The sequence below is a fragment of the Haemaphysalis longicornis genome, unplaced genomic scaffold (assembly GCF_048455015.1).
Source record: "Haemaphysalis longicornis isolate Haplotype H1 unplaced genomic scaffold, Haemaphysalis longicornis Haplotype H1 scaffold_9, whole genome shotgun sequence".
Lineage (NCBI taxonomy): Eukaryota > Metazoa > Arthropoda > Arachnida > Ixodida > Ixodidae > Haemaphysalis > Haemaphysalis longicornis.
This window is the reverse complement of record NW_027526460.1, coordinates 36,652,242-36,667,379: the sequence shown is the minus strand read 5'-3', so window position 1 is coordinate 36,667,379 and position 15,138 is coordinate 36,652,242. Positions and strand designations below refer to the sequence as shown.

General features: G+C 44.2%; 2 protein-coding genes and 1 long non-coding RNA gene across 3 annotated transcripts in view; 2 read left to right on the top strand and 1 right to left on the bottom strand.

Annotated features, from left to right (window-relative positions):
* LOC144152669 (uncharacterized) overlaps positions 1–15,138 on the top strand; it is a 539,910-nt gene that overhangs the window by 102,389 nt on the left and 422,383 nt on the right. The gene's annotated exons all lie outside the window — the stretch shown is intronic.
* Ss (aryl hydrocarbon receptor spineless) overlaps positions 1–15,138 on the bottom strand; it is a 160,725-nt gene that overhangs the window by 98,529 nt on the left and 47,058 nt on the right. The gene's annotated exons all lie outside the window — the stretch shown is intronic.
* Positions 5,138–6,134, top strand: LOC144152186 (uncharacterized). The gene is made up of 3 exons (XR_013319093.1): positions 5,138–5,251; positions 5,339–5,461; positions 5,950–6,134. It is a non-coding gene; the product is annotated as an uncharacterized LOC144152186 (long non-coding RNA).

The window sequence follows — 15,138 nt, the reverse complement described above, 5'->3', positions numbered from 1 at the left end:
TTTCTTGAGCATCCGTCTTTCTTTAACATCTTTGATTACATCAACGGTTGAGATGGATTGGCTGTCTGAAGAGAGCATGCTTCGAAGACACTGAAAATACTTTCGCATAAACGTTTGCTTGGGGCGATTAAACGCATCAATAAGTGATAAAAACGAAAAGATATATTTTAGCACCTGGATTTGTCTACTTATGAGTGCGCTATCGGGGGGGAACGAATGAGCAGCGACAGGTAAATGCCCAGAAAGCCCCATTAGTGGCTTCGCTGTAACGGTCCAGAAATAAAGTGGGTTGTATCTTGGGAGAGGAGATACCAAGCAACGCTGCTAAAAGCACTTCGTGATCCTCAGCTACAGCTGAATTTCACATCCGATGCACCCACGTTTCAGCATCACTGAGGCGACGGTCTCGTGGTCCCGTTACGAGCAGAGGTGGCAGCGTTGTGGCCCAAAGTTGGTCATAAAACTACGGCACCAGGCACGCGCCACGCCTCATAAGAAAAACAGGAACAAAAAGAGCACGTCGGTTCCTGCCGCGGTGGCTGCTTTTCTCATCGGTGCGAAAAGTGACAACCCATTTGTGTCGGGATTTCGGCGCACGTTAGATTCCCAGGTGCTCAAAATGTAAGTTCCAGTTAAACGGGGCGATCCACATATTTTTATCTGGATCCAAACGAAGAATAACTGGAACGAGAGATATAAGTGGATCTTATCTGGAACTGTCCGTTTGTTTTCTTTGGGTTTGTGTTTATTATGTGGAACCGAATAAATGAGGGGATGCGCTGTCGGCCGTTCCAGTTACTGTTCCACTTATGTCCCAGTAAAAATTTTAGACAGTGCTTTTGTATATTTTTTGCTCGTGTCTTGTTCCACATAACTTGTGCGCTGCAGTGAAGTATGCACTGAATCGTGCATTAACTGGAACAATGAACCACATATATATTTGACGCGCTTTGGCGCACAAGCGCACGCACAAGCACTTGCACGCACACGCCCACAGACATAGATACAGACACGAACGCACACCCGCGCACCCATACATACACACACACATGCATGCAGTCACACACACGCACACACGCACGCACCACATAAAATTTAATAAACTTCGTCGATATCTATGGAACTGTCTTAGAGCAGTTTACTTATATAAGACGGCTAAGACGTATTTTTAGTGACGTTATTTGACAGAAAACAATATGTCCACTGCTATAACAACACCGTACAAAGCATGAAAGGTGCGAGAAAAGGGTATCTTAGCGAAAATAGAAATTTCACGAACCCCTTTCAGGTTGTCTGCGGCGCTCAGACCGCTTTAGTGAATATCGTCTTTTGCTAATTGCAGACACGCAGTACGTCTGAAATCACCAATGACTTGAATTTCAGAAGGACCAGATGTCCCCAGGTTCTCCTTCTGCGTTTGGGATAGAGCCGTGGTAGTGCTGAAGAATTCATTGGGCTTTTGTGGATACCTCATAAAGAAATATATATAGTTGTTGAGACTATTGCAAGTTCTGCATTTGGTTCACAAAGCGTCGCAGAAACATTGTTTTTTGCTCAATGCTCAGCCATCAGCTCGCTGTGTTGTTGTACGTGCACAATTTTAAGTGCTTTACAGGAACGTATGAATGGCTACAATCTGCTGTAAAATAGGTACTTAGTCCACTTTATTTATGCCCTGATGCGGTATATACATAGTGTTAACCGACTGTGCCGCATTTTACACTGCACGCAGCATGTCACGAATGCAGTTATATATGCTTGGATGTTCGTTAGCATTTTTCGTCTCGTGCATGCTATTAAGGGTGACTCACCCGATCCAGTTCATATGGGACTCACTAATTCATGACGCAAATTCATGAGACTTACTAATTCAAAAGCACCATGTACCGATACAAGAAGTTTTACAAATTCACAGAAATGACACTAACGACCTGGTTTGCTTCTAGAAATACAGTAGACCCTCGTTAAGACGAACTTGGTTTAAATGAACACTGATTAAGAACCACAACATTTTTCTCTTGTAACGTCCACAATGCAATACACCTCCGCTTAAGACGAATTTCGGATAATACGCATACATTTTTACGGTCCGTTCGGGTTCGTCTTAACGGGAGTCTGCTGTATATCATTTCTTTGCAGAGATAAAAAAAAAACAAGAAACGTATTTTGGTTTATCCAGTCTTCACTGGAAGGTGCTAGCGGTCTCACCATGCGAGTTTTATTTCTTTGTTTCAGTAGAGAAGCGACATATATCTAAAATAAGCAAACTAGGCCGTTGTGAATATCGGTATGTATTTGTAAAACTATTCATATTGGTGCACGATGGTTTGTAAGTCCGTTGGTCATGACGTAGTAAGTCCGATAGGAATGCTAACATGTGAGTCCCTTTTAATTTCCACAAGCAAAAACAAGAGCCTCTTTGCAAAGAGCGGTTGACTGGGTGAACGGAACTAAACCTAGATATACCACGTGATACCTGCATTATTTTGTATGTATTAATGCTGAAATGACATTGTAATTCCTAATTATGCTGTGCAGTAACGGCAAAAATACGCAGAGTTAACTTGCTGTTGTTGTGTCTTGTCATAGTAATTGAAGTTCATTGAATGACCCGCCTTCTCCAGCTGCTTCCCCAGTTGCTGTTTTCCTGTAGTATTGGTGTTCAGGAGGGAAAAGGGCTGGGAAACGGGCCGATGTATTATTAGTTACTAATTAGCTGTAAGTAGCTTTATATAACGTGGGTATCTAAGAGCGTCGCAGTATATTTTATTGACTACGGAAAGGCTTGTTGTCAAGAAAAGCAGTAAATGAAGCCACGCCCTTTTGCATTCATTGTAAACAGTAACGGAAAAATTGTCATCCAAAGTTAAGCTCGGATATCGCACGCACTCACGGCCCTCCGCGAGAAACAACTTTAGCCAGTACGAACGCGCTAACGCGGCTATTATCTGAGCTTTGTTTCGGCCTCAGCGGGCGTAAACGTCCGCTTATACGCATACGCCCGTTTTCCGAATCCAATAAAAGCCATCACGTGTGCCGAGTTTGTATGAGTTCTTATGCGGGCGCATCGCCAAAGCCTCCGCGAGAACGAAAGTACGCCGAAGCCATGAGGAAAAGGCCGCCACTCCAGTAGCGCATTCAATGCGCATGCGTCAGCAGCAGCACGGCAGAGCTGTTTTTGCGTTGATTCACGGTACAGTGGGGCTGCAACGGGTACGATGACGACGGATGAAAATCGGGACTGCGTCAACACTTTAAACGACAGCAGCGCTCCCATCTTCCAGGATTCCCTCCGCTAATTTTACGGTCTTCCGCATGCAGCGCCACCAGTGGCACTCCCAAGCGGGTTTCTCAATTGCTCGCGCGATGCGCCTGATATTTACTAAAGAAATTCTCGGTCACGCTGGCAAGAACCGTTAGCGCCGTTAGCAGTTTAAATTGGGTTAATTGCGGCGTGCAACTGCGAATTTTTTCATATCCCTGGGCTGTATTTCCTGCTCGACGATGTGGAGTTTTGCCAGGAGGCGCAAAAAAGGTCAGTGCTGCTTATTTATGTGCTGGTAACGGTTGTTGTTCAGTGACATCCTTGTTAACTGCGTCCGATAAACATACCGCGTCTATGCCCGTTGTTCGTGTGTCGTTCATGCTTGTGGTCGCGGCGTGTAACATTTTGTGTTGGAGAAACGTTTGCAGCCGTAATTTACCAAAACTCTCGTGTTCGTGGGTCAGAGTCGGCTGGACATTTCTGACTGCGTACGTCAGAAGTTCCTGGTTTGCGCGTTTCATGAGTGGATGTTCCCTTACTGTGTGGCTTTGCTTAGTTGTATATCGACGGTAGCTGTGTATGTCTGCGGTAGCGAATCTTCTCGGGTTAGTCGCTCGCGATAATCGCGCGTGCACACGTGTACAACTTCCAAGCAAGTTTGTCGGAGCGTCCGTCCTTAGATTTATTGGTATTTTTAAAACTTGCGTGGTAATTGCGGCGTTGTGTTAGTCTGATGAGTAGAATGCCATTTACTGTGCTTACCAGACCGGGAGTCTTCGACCTTGCCCGTTGCGCGCAAGGTAGACGCTATTTCGAGTTGTGTTGATGTGCTTTCAAGGCGTCAGCTTACGTTTATCTGTGCAGTGTGTTATGCAGTTCCATGTTTCTTCCAATTCCTTTGACCAATTGAGATGATCTATTTTACATTGCCTGAAGTGTAGAGAAATGGAAGGGACAGTGGTTGTCTTAGCAGTACCGCAGTAACAAACGTTTCTTTTGTAGAGGGGAAGAAATATGTGGAAACACGCAGCGGGTATATAGAAAGTGTGCTGCCGTTTCTATGCTGTTAATGTCAGTGGTAACTTGAGACTTCAGGATAATTATCCAATATCCATAATTAGTGGTTGCTACTTCACGAACCGCGTTAGAAATAAGCCACTCTTGCATTTTTATGCCGTCAATGTCGGTGGCAACCCGAGAGTCGAAATAATTTCCGACAACGCTCCGGTGATAAGTTCTTGCATCACTATGTGCACCCAACATTAACCCATTTCTGTGCTTCCTTGAACTTAGAAAATATACTGCGAAAGCAGATTGCTACATTCTGTATTCGATCTGTGTAACCTGTCCAGATGCAGACTATGGCTGACTGTGGAGAAATTTGTCTCTACACTGGTAGTTTGCGACAATTGTTTTCCTTTGTCTGAAGAACAGAAATTAAAACGAATTATTTCCATTCCTTACATATACCTGTGAAATCATGGCTGTGGCATTAACTGTGGCTGAAGACATCTTCGGCACGCCGAGGCGTCGTCGTGACAAGTGTGACAGATTGTGAATGCATTGTGGAAGTCATAAAGCCACGAAAGAGTGCCTCTTGAGTGTTGCGTATTATACAGACGTTCACCACTCCGCGTGGAGCAATGACAGGTGAGCCTAAAAATGTTCAAATATTTTTATATTTAAAATTGTTTCGCCTGAAAACGTTACCAGGGCTCGTGATGCAAAATAAATTTTAGCACAACTAATCAGGCCTTGTACGAGATCTTGTAGTGCTCCCTTCTTAGAGGGAAGCTTCGATATTTTTATACTGTTTTTATTTCTAGGAAATAGGGCGGACCGGGACCTAAAACAATGGAACAAGGAATGCATACTGCCATTTTCCTGGTTCTTGAAGGCGTGTGTTCACCGTTCTTGAAGTCGTGTGTTCACAAAAAGGAAACACGCGAAAGCCGTTGTACGGGATGAAATCATTGCATTCTACAAGTAAGTACGCACTCCCAGTTCTGGAACTTTGATGGTCCCTTTTTAGGTAGTTGCATTATACGTAATGGCTTCGGAACACCATTTCAGTGACAACTTGACCTGTAGGTGAAAACGACAGTAAGAGCTTTTGGGAACACGTTGGCAAAACTTTCCTGGAAAATCACTCCGAGGAGGCCCTGCCAGGAACGCCTGCATCTTAATTTTAGTTGGGTAAGTTGGCATTTTATTTTTGTGGGACTCAATTTATGGTAGTGTTTATTGAAGCTGGCATTTTATTTTTGCGGGACTAAATTTGTGGTAGTTTTCTTTGTAGCAAAATCTTACTGTTAAGAATAAATCGTGAACTCCAAATTGGCAAATACCTTCACATTCAGCCTGTTTCGGATGCTGCAACATGTGTACAAAAAGACTATTATTTTGCATTCAAGTTTTGCAAACATTTTGCTTTCACATTGAGAGTTGCTGCTGTGATAATACGGCGCCACGGCCACGCCCAATGCGGTTGCTTTCCAAAATTAGAGAACTGCCATTGACAGTCTGTGCTAATATTTTTTGTACATTGTTAGCAGCATTCCCAGAAAAGAAACCAAGAAATCGCTGATATTTCAATCAATTACTGTGCTATAAAAGGGTTATCCTAAGCAACTCACTCATTTAAAGCCATCGTCTAACAAAATTTTCTTGTTCCTTCCTTAAAGGTACATGACGTGGTCCAGTTATTCTCGACGTCCAGTTATTTTGAGAGAAGAGAATGGCAGCGTAAATATTGTCTGCAAGAAACACGTCATGGATTTTCCGCCTGCATTGTCGCATCAAGATGTGGTCATACTCCTCGCCGTATATTTCATCTTAATCTCCTGAAACTTATGCGACTTTGGAGAGTTCTTGGGACTTTTGCAGAGAGTTCTTGGCCATTTAACAGTGGCCTGGTGTCCTTTAAGTTTAAAGCTCTGTTGAAAGGCTTGATTTGGTCACTCTACTTGGGGTTTTAAATTATTGTTAGACGTTTAAGCCTATTCGGAAAGATATGTCGTGGTTCAAATGATTGGTAGATGCAAGCGGCATGTCAACTGGAAAAGTGAAGTCGTGCTTTCCTTTGCAATTTTTCATTATTGGCACAAAGCGCAGGCTGCCTTTGCCGCTGCTCTGTTACTCTTTTAATGTAGCTAATGGCACTGCACTGTAACGTTTTTATTATTCAAGTGCAGCTCGAAATTTTTTTCCATGGCAGTGCTGCTGTTGATGGATGCAAACGTGAGAGTAATTATTTACACAGACGGTTTGGGGTTTTATTAATAAATTTTTGTACTGTATCTTAGCTGACACCTAAGCCCTAGAAGAATGCGAAATATACATATTTGGCTTGAAAAAGTTGTTTACTTTGGACAAAGTTGCATTTCTCGCTTGTTAGAGGCAGTGCTTTGGTCACAAGCATACTGTCGTCATGATAGTAGGGTTTGTATAGCACGCAACTGAATTTTACCACAGATAAATGTTTCGGCTGGAAAAATGCTTCCAAGTTAGCTTGGTAAAATTGGTCACCTGTATGTTTCAACGCTACCTGGCTTGGTTATTTGGGATGTCTGAATTGTTCTTGAGGGAACTAATAACGTCTTTAGAGTTAGGCTGCTTGATAAATTTTAAAATGCGTAACATGCTCCGAGCTATCTGGTTTGTAAAATTTTGTAAGATTCACACAGGGTGCTATGAGCTTTTTTTTGGATAAGTTATTTTAAATAGCTACAAATTGTCGGGGAAAGAACGCGGCTTCAGTGAAAGGCTTTTTCAGGGCGCGTATATAGTCGGTTTTGGCTACAGTTAGCTTGATATTACAGTTAGCTTGATATTGATATATGGTGTATGTTTTAGTTGTGCAATAGTGCCACATGCTTCCGGTAATTTTTTCTGTGCAAATGTTAAATTGTTAGTATTGGCTCCGGTGTTCTTTTCCTACACTCTTGCAGGTCTTGTGATAATCCAACCGTGTATGGCTTGTATTTTTGGCTTTTCCCTACAATTTAATAGCAAACTGCATTTTTTGGAACCGGGATGCGTAAACATGGTATGGCAAGCGCTGTGGGTACTTCCGCATTTGCGGTACCTGATTTCATGTCATAAAACAGCATATTTTATGCTCACTGTTGTGTAATGCTTTTTGAGTTACTGCGAGGGTAGATGTAGAAGTCTGTTTGTGACGCGGTTGCGCTTAAAGCCATCTTTATTACCCACGTGTTTTTAGCAAAAAAGAATGGTAAATATTAGCAAAAATAGGAAAATGCCACTTAGATCGTTTTGGCCACTTGATATCGTTTTGGTATTTGATCCTGTACGCTGGTCATTTTCTGCCCAAGTGGAAACAGATATGTCTCCGTATCTAAAATGTACGCAATAATACGAGCGAATAAAATTTCCTTCGTGTTTTTAAAAGCATTGTATCAGTGCTAATAGTTGGTTTGGTGTGTATTTTAATGCGAGTCTTGTTTCTTTTACATGCAGCCAAAACCCAGAACAGGATTCGGCGGATGAAGCCAAAGTCTCTGTGTGCCGCTCCAGGTATCTCAGACCAACTTTTATATAGAACTGTGCTCCGATAGGCAACTGTTGGGAACTGTCAGGGACCACACTGCTGCGGCGGTTTCTGTTTTCCAATTGTTGGTATCACTGTGGGCCATATGTCAAGGCTGCGTTAGAATGGTGCTTGCGGTTTCCTTCTGATACCAATGCATCCGCCAGCCTGGCAAATGACCTCAGTTTATACCAACAGGAAAGCAGATATGCTGGAAAAGTGGAGTCCCATAGACAGCTTCTCAACGTCTATCGGAACACCGTTTTATATAAACAGCTGGTCTGAAGGTACCTGGAACGGCGCACCGGATAAATCCATAATCATTTTACGTGGATCAGTGTTCCAGTAACTTACACTACCAGTTTATTTGGAACGGTGATCCGTATATTTTTATTTGGAACGCCGATCCAGATCATATAGCTGCAAAAATATGTGGTGCACTGTTCCACTTACATTTTCAGGATATGTGGAACACGGTTCCAAATATATAAGTGGAACTTTTTTGCAAAAAAGTTCCAGTTACTAAGTGGATCTTATGTGGATCCAGATTAAGAGTGTACTATGGCGCGCCTCATAGCCAAGGATGCGTTAAACCCGATAATCTGAAAAAAAAGGAGCACGTGCCTCTGTTGCTGTGCAACGCTTGAGTATGCGCAAAATCACGTGGAGGAGCGGAGTGTTCGCCTCTATTGCTGCGGCGACAGTGGCCGGCCGACCAGGCTCGTCTGATGAGCGAATGAGCGTTGCTCGTCTGCCGCTCTCATCAACGACACCTCTGTTTTTACGGGTTTAATACAGTTAGGTTGGCTTCGGTGATAGAACGGGTTTTAATGCCACACAGGCCACTCGCGAAATGCTAGCGCAAACACGGGGAATACCGACGATACCGCAAACGCAGTTCCGGATAGTTGCTCCCTGTGCAGGGAATTATACTCTAACACATTTCACCTGCAGGAATATAAGTCTAAAACATTCCTACACATAAGCACCCTTAAGGTCCCTGGCGAATTTTTTTTTTAACTTGGATGGGCTCTTGTGTAAAGTTCTCTTGTACGTTTGCCTTTTCGACTGACTTTTTGACAGTGTACGTGCCGCTGGAGTGGCATGTTTGCGAACAATACCGAATACTCTTTATTTATTCTGTTATATAAACTTATTTTTGTTCTCACAGAACCCGTCATGTTCTCCTCCGTGAAGTTGGCTTGCTCCCATTATGCGGGTGCTTACAGGAAAGCGCTCTCTGGACAGACTTCGTTTTTGGATCGGATTATGGGCTACAGGGGAAAGCCTCACAAGCCTAGCTGTTTCCGTTACAAATATTGACGTTTTGTTCTACTCGATCCTGCACAACTCAAGCTAAACACAATTTCTGTTATAAATCGATGCGATTTGAACGTATTGTGCTTGAAATAATGAGGCTGTATACCAATAAGAACGTCCTTACCCACCCTTCTTGCCGTCGCTCAAAGGTTCCGTGGCGCCAGAAGTTCTGCACAACCCATTTAGCTAAAACTGATGCTGAAACAAAAGGGCAATGTAAGCTTTCTGTGACATCGTCCTAACCGCAGTGCGAGAAGATGCGCTTGTCCCACCATAACGAACTATAGAAGGAAACCGTTAGTGAGAAACGTACATCTTGAATATAAGCGTAACGTACAATGCAATACTTAAAAAAAAATATCACGCGTAAATGACGAGCACTTGTATTTGTAATATTTTAATCTTTTAATGACACACCAGGGGGTATTTTTGCTGCACTGGTAAAAAAAATCATACCAAAAGAAAAAGAAAATTTCATTCATACGAGTGGTTCACGACTATAAGAGCGCCAAATAATCTCCCTTGGTTTGACATTGAGGCTCCACGGTGTCGTTGTGTGATTGGAACACCAACCGCTGTCGCGATGCGGCACTTCGCCGCTACTGGGCTTACTTAAACTTCATACCAGACGACTCTGGTTCGCTCTGTGGGTCTCTCGTGGTCACATTTCCTTTTCCTTCATTCGATTACGCATCATTACCACGTAAGTACCTCACAACGCCGGCTACATCACCAGGGCCTGTAGGCGGTGTCGACGGCTCGCCAGCGACAATTACGCCGTTATTCTACCTTTCGCAACATACTATGCCGCGAGCGGCTTCGTACCGCGGCGGCCCGCCTGTGTTGCTTCGATCTGGAATTGGTCGATTATCGTTTCCTGCGGCTATGTCGGAGCATCGGGAGAGGTAATTAAATGAAGATTGAGCGTGCTGAGAAAGAAATCAGAAAGGCAGAGGAAAAAGAACAGCAAAAGATGATCAACCAGGAAATTGGCGGAGAAAGCCGATGACAAGCTATTTTTGTCGTTTCGCGCTTGTTTTCCGTCGCATGGAAGCTTTCAGTCGTATTGCGGACCGTACACGTCGCACGGGGATAAACCGGAACGTTTCCGGTTACATTTCCAAGAAATATATATATATATATATATATATTCCTTGGCAATGTTTGGGTGCATGGTGGCTGGTTTGTGTGCTCATTTAAATGAGGTATGTTAAAACAGTCCAATAAAATAAAATAAAGGCCGCCGACGAGGATTACGAGATGCGAGAAAATGAATTGCGGTGTGAAGTTCATTTGTAAGCTTTGTAGTACAATCACGGGGCCGCTAGCAAACACCTATGTGACGTGGTGGTGACTGAGTTTATTAAGGGATTATAAGGTTTGTAAGTTACTCAGTGTATGAATACAGTGCATTCATGCATTTCAAAAGGGCCAGAAGAACGCCGCCACGCTTGAGGTTAGTTCGATCACCGCTTTACATTGTAGAATGGTGGACAGTTTGAAATATTTTGTTGTGTTGCACGCGCGGCAGCAGCCAGGTCTTAGTTATTGCAATTACATCGACGTAAATGGTGCGTGTAGGCTCACTCACTCACTTTCACTCGCAGCGGATATACCTAAGACTAAGAGCTGGTGCCATTCACGGTAAGTGTGCAATTCTAAACGCCCTATGCGCTTCTTATCCATCCATCAGCATCCATTTTTCTTCCACGTTCCTCAAAGAGTCACTATTTGCTCAGCACTAGGTAGGCAAGAATATATAAAGAAAAATACAACATGCGCCAGCAGACACGTCTAAGTGATCGATGAAAGGTCACGCGTACGGCCTCGCAGCGCCGTGAAAGTACTTGTTAAACAGTTTTCTGTGCCCGGAAGCCACCGGCAGCTCCATATTGACAATTCTACACATCGCAATTCTACAATTCTTCAATTCTGCAAATCGCGCGAAATCGTGCGGGAAAAAGGCATGAACGTCATCCCCGCTTGGCTGGCACCCCTTGTTTTAATGGGCAAGGGTAAGGGAAAACAAAATATCCTGTTTGCATCTCGACCAAACATGTACTCGCTAAGTGTTTGAAAATAATGAATGTGTGTGCTGACTGCCCTCATACATGGCTCTCCCGAATTTAGAAGGCTCTATACTAGATATCACAATCTCTGCCTCCCACCTTTCCTCTCAATGAAGCGCCGCCCCGTGTACTGTTTTACCTCCGTGCATACATTTGAATAGCCCCAGCGCTCGTTCGTACCTTGCACAAGGCACATCTTTCCACTGCTGTAGCCTCCTGTCAGATTCAGTTCGTATATCAATTTCCCCGGTGGCGAATCATTAGGCCGTTAGGAGAAACATCGTCATTGAACGGAGACGGCGATTACGCCAACTTTATATGCAGTTCGAACGCGCCGCGCCACCGTGTGGTATTTAAATTTCCCGCCACTCGTCTTCACCACCATCGTGCCACGGTTGCGGTTTCTTGTAATAGCGACGGGCTCAGCCCAATGGCTTTCGCGCGCCTGGCTGTGGCGATCGTGCCGTGCCATGATCGAGATGTGCGTGTCGATGGAGGGCGGGCGTGGTGCTCCTGTTATCGCTCCTAATTGTTATTGTCACGACGTATCCTTCGCCCCCTTCGCCTCTGCGCGCATACCCGCGAAACGCGCATATCGGCAAAATGTAAATGCGTGGCGTGCGGCTTGTGTGCGCACGCCGTATAGTGCGCGCGTGGTTGAAGAGCATTTGGAGGCAATTAGCGGATACGATTAATCCGCTATGCCCAATAAGGCGTGCCGTAGTTTCGGGAAAATAAATGGATGTTTATTCAGGGCTAACTTAATCGAGTGTATTTTGTGTGTGTGTGTGTGTGTGCGTGTGTGTGTGCGGCTCATTCCGTACCTGTTAAGACGACGGTGCTGGTAAAGCATCAGTCGTACAAGTCCATAGTCAATTTTTTTATTTTGCAATTAAAGTTGAGGAACTATTCGTACTTCGCTTTGAGTTATGTGTTAGTGCCGCTGTTTGATGTTGGTGTTTACAGTCCGTTATTAAGTTGCCTGTACGCTGTCTCTTGCTGTATACGTATACCATTAGAGCTTCTTTTTTTTTTCGCTCAAGATTTCGTTATTGCAGAAAAAAAAAATATCTGAGCACACGGAACTTTGGGAGATTATGACAAAAAAAAAAAAAACTGCGATGAAATGAAAAAGCGATGGCGTCACACGCAAGCTAAATGGGGGAAAAGTTGCGAAGTTCAGGGTTTTTCCAAGTTTTGCGAAATCTTTACATGCTATTTGGCATGCTCCTCTGCGATTAACGTTTTATACACGATAAATGACCGCCTTATTTCTTAATCGCTTGACACACGTGAATAATAACGGCGGGTAAACACGTGCGCTGCAGAATATCTGAGACAGCAGCTTTCAAACTCGGGCGATTAGGTTGGAAGTTCGCGCTGTGTACTCCTTCGACTGTCATAATAGCCCCTTTTAACGTTAGTCTCAATTGTAAAAATGGGAAATTTTATTTTTTCTCTGGAAGTAACTCCCGCTAACACTGTTTGCACATGGAGATTAGTGAAGTAAAATTAATTAAGGGTGAATTTTTGGAGGCCTAAGAATGCGTGAGCGTCTCATCCCTCTCCACCGCCCACTTGAGATTCGGCACGCCTTTTAGGGGCGAAGCACCTTAGGACCTCCCTTTGTCCGGGGTTTGGCGTCCGTGTACACAGTGTTGCGCATGCGCGAGGAACATTGGATTGGATTGGATTGGTTTGGATTAGATTTGATTGGATCGGATTGGATTAAATTGAATTGTATCGGATTGGATTGGAATTGTATATACTGTACACACGCGTTGTCACTTATTTACATGCGCGAGTGGGCAATGCCACGGGTGATTTACGGTGAGAACGATCCCCAGTGTTTCGTCCACTCGTCATGATTCACTTCGTGGAGATGCGTGTATTTTTTTCGTCTTCCTGTTTTGTCGTCCTGCACTCGCTGCACAGTCTGTTCTACAGCGCGTGCAAGCGGTGGCGGTAGTCAAAAGACCTGTCGAGACGGTGCAGAGGCAGGCGTCGCGCCGCGCTTCGGCTTGAGGTCATTCTGGCAACGTCGGGATTGTTGCGAAGGCAGTGTTCTCCTTTCTTAAAGGAAGCTCTGCGTCCATGCTCCCTATCCACTCTCTTGTTGTGTGCTCGTCTGTCGCCTGCTCTGTTCACGGATCGACGAGGCTTTGCTTACGGAGCGACGCGAGAAGTTAGCCGATGTGCCAATCTATTCCTCACACAAAATAGCCGCCTGGGTGCGCTGTCGTGGGAAAATAAACGAATGGAGAATGCTCAATGAACGCGCTTTAAAATCGTTTTCGCACCACAAAGCGCCGCATCCCATAGATACAGATTTCACGGTACAGATATAGATTGCAACGCCCACGATACAGAGTGCAACGAAGCACAATCGGTTCCGGCTGCATCCAAGGTTTTCACTGGACCAAGCCGGGGCCTCCGCAACGAAGCAAGTTGACTCGAGACGGCCAGTGAAACACGAATAATCCACAATTAATTGCTAGGTAACTTGCGCCAGGCAAGCCAGTCGACCTCACAACCTCAGAAGCACCTCTGAGAGTTGATGCACTTCCGTGAGGAGGATATCGCCGTGTGCGTCGTGCCTTTTTGTTATGATACTACACGTACGCACCATGAGGTGCACAAGCGGCGTCAGCTTAACGATGTAACAACAATAACAACAACAACAACAAAATCCAACCTGTTAACGTTCCAGTTTATGACTGCAAAGTTTCTTAAAAGTAAGACCAGACACTTTTTGTGTAGCGCACGTCCTCTAGCTCATATGAAAGGCACCGTTTTATAGAGTGCGGTAACCACAAGAAATTTCCAAATAAACTGGCGGGAATAATATTAATTTGACACTAAACTGTCTGAAAACTGAAAGGTGGCGCCACGTACTGTCTAAACGTTACACTTCCATTCGTATACGAACAGCTCCGTCAATTTCAGAGCGTGATTCAACAATTTCTAAAGGAATGGGAAAGACTGCATTTTCTATTCTTGTAGCTGGGCGAAGTTTCTATCTACCTATTTTCATCTAACGTACAGTTAAATGTGTATTGCCGCGCGGCTCACTGACATGGCTGCCAGCGTTCGTTTTCGCAGCATACTTGGGGCTGGTAAATCTAAAGATTCTTTTTTCAAATGTTTTAGGGCCCTATCAGTAAAAAAAGGTTTCGGTTTAAGGTGGTTTAAAGGGACCGTGCAACACTTTTTCAACTTTTTCTGAAATCTTAAATGCTTGCAGAACGTAGTCTCCCAACACACCCAGTACTTACACACCCAGGTCGCAAAGTACTTCAGCCAAAACTTACTGATATATGCCCACCAGATAACTCGTAAACTCGCCCAAAAGATTTTTTTCTCTTTCCTGGTCTTGACGTTCTTCGACAGCCCGAATTACATCACTGAGGCAATCTAGCGGCTGTTGGCCAGTTTTCCTTCAGTTGCAGCAACGAACACTTTTCGATAGCAACTTAAAAAAAAAGCTGCAAAAACAAATCAGAAATGGAAGGCGTATCTGGTGCGAGGAGCAAATTACGCAGTGCCGCTCCGTGCTGGCGATAACTATAGTTTTCGCAGTGGTTCCAGACGCGAAGGAAAGAGAGAAAGCGCTTATCGAAAGTGTTGCAGGGTCCCTTTAAGTAGGGAGTGAGCGAGAAATTTATTAACCTACCGATTAATTTAAGAACTTTGAACTCAAAATCTGGTCTTATTCCGATCTATTCCTTCTGTAACCCACACCAACTGATTAACCGATCAATTAATCGATTAACGTCTGCGGATTGATCGGACTAAAATTTTTAATTGACGATAGTTCTAGTTTTAAGTGATGCATTTTTATTTGAAATAGAGAGTGTATACTCCACAAAAATCTATTGGCCGTCCTTTAAAGTTGCCTTGTGCGAAGGGTTTCGCCTGTGACAAGAACCAAA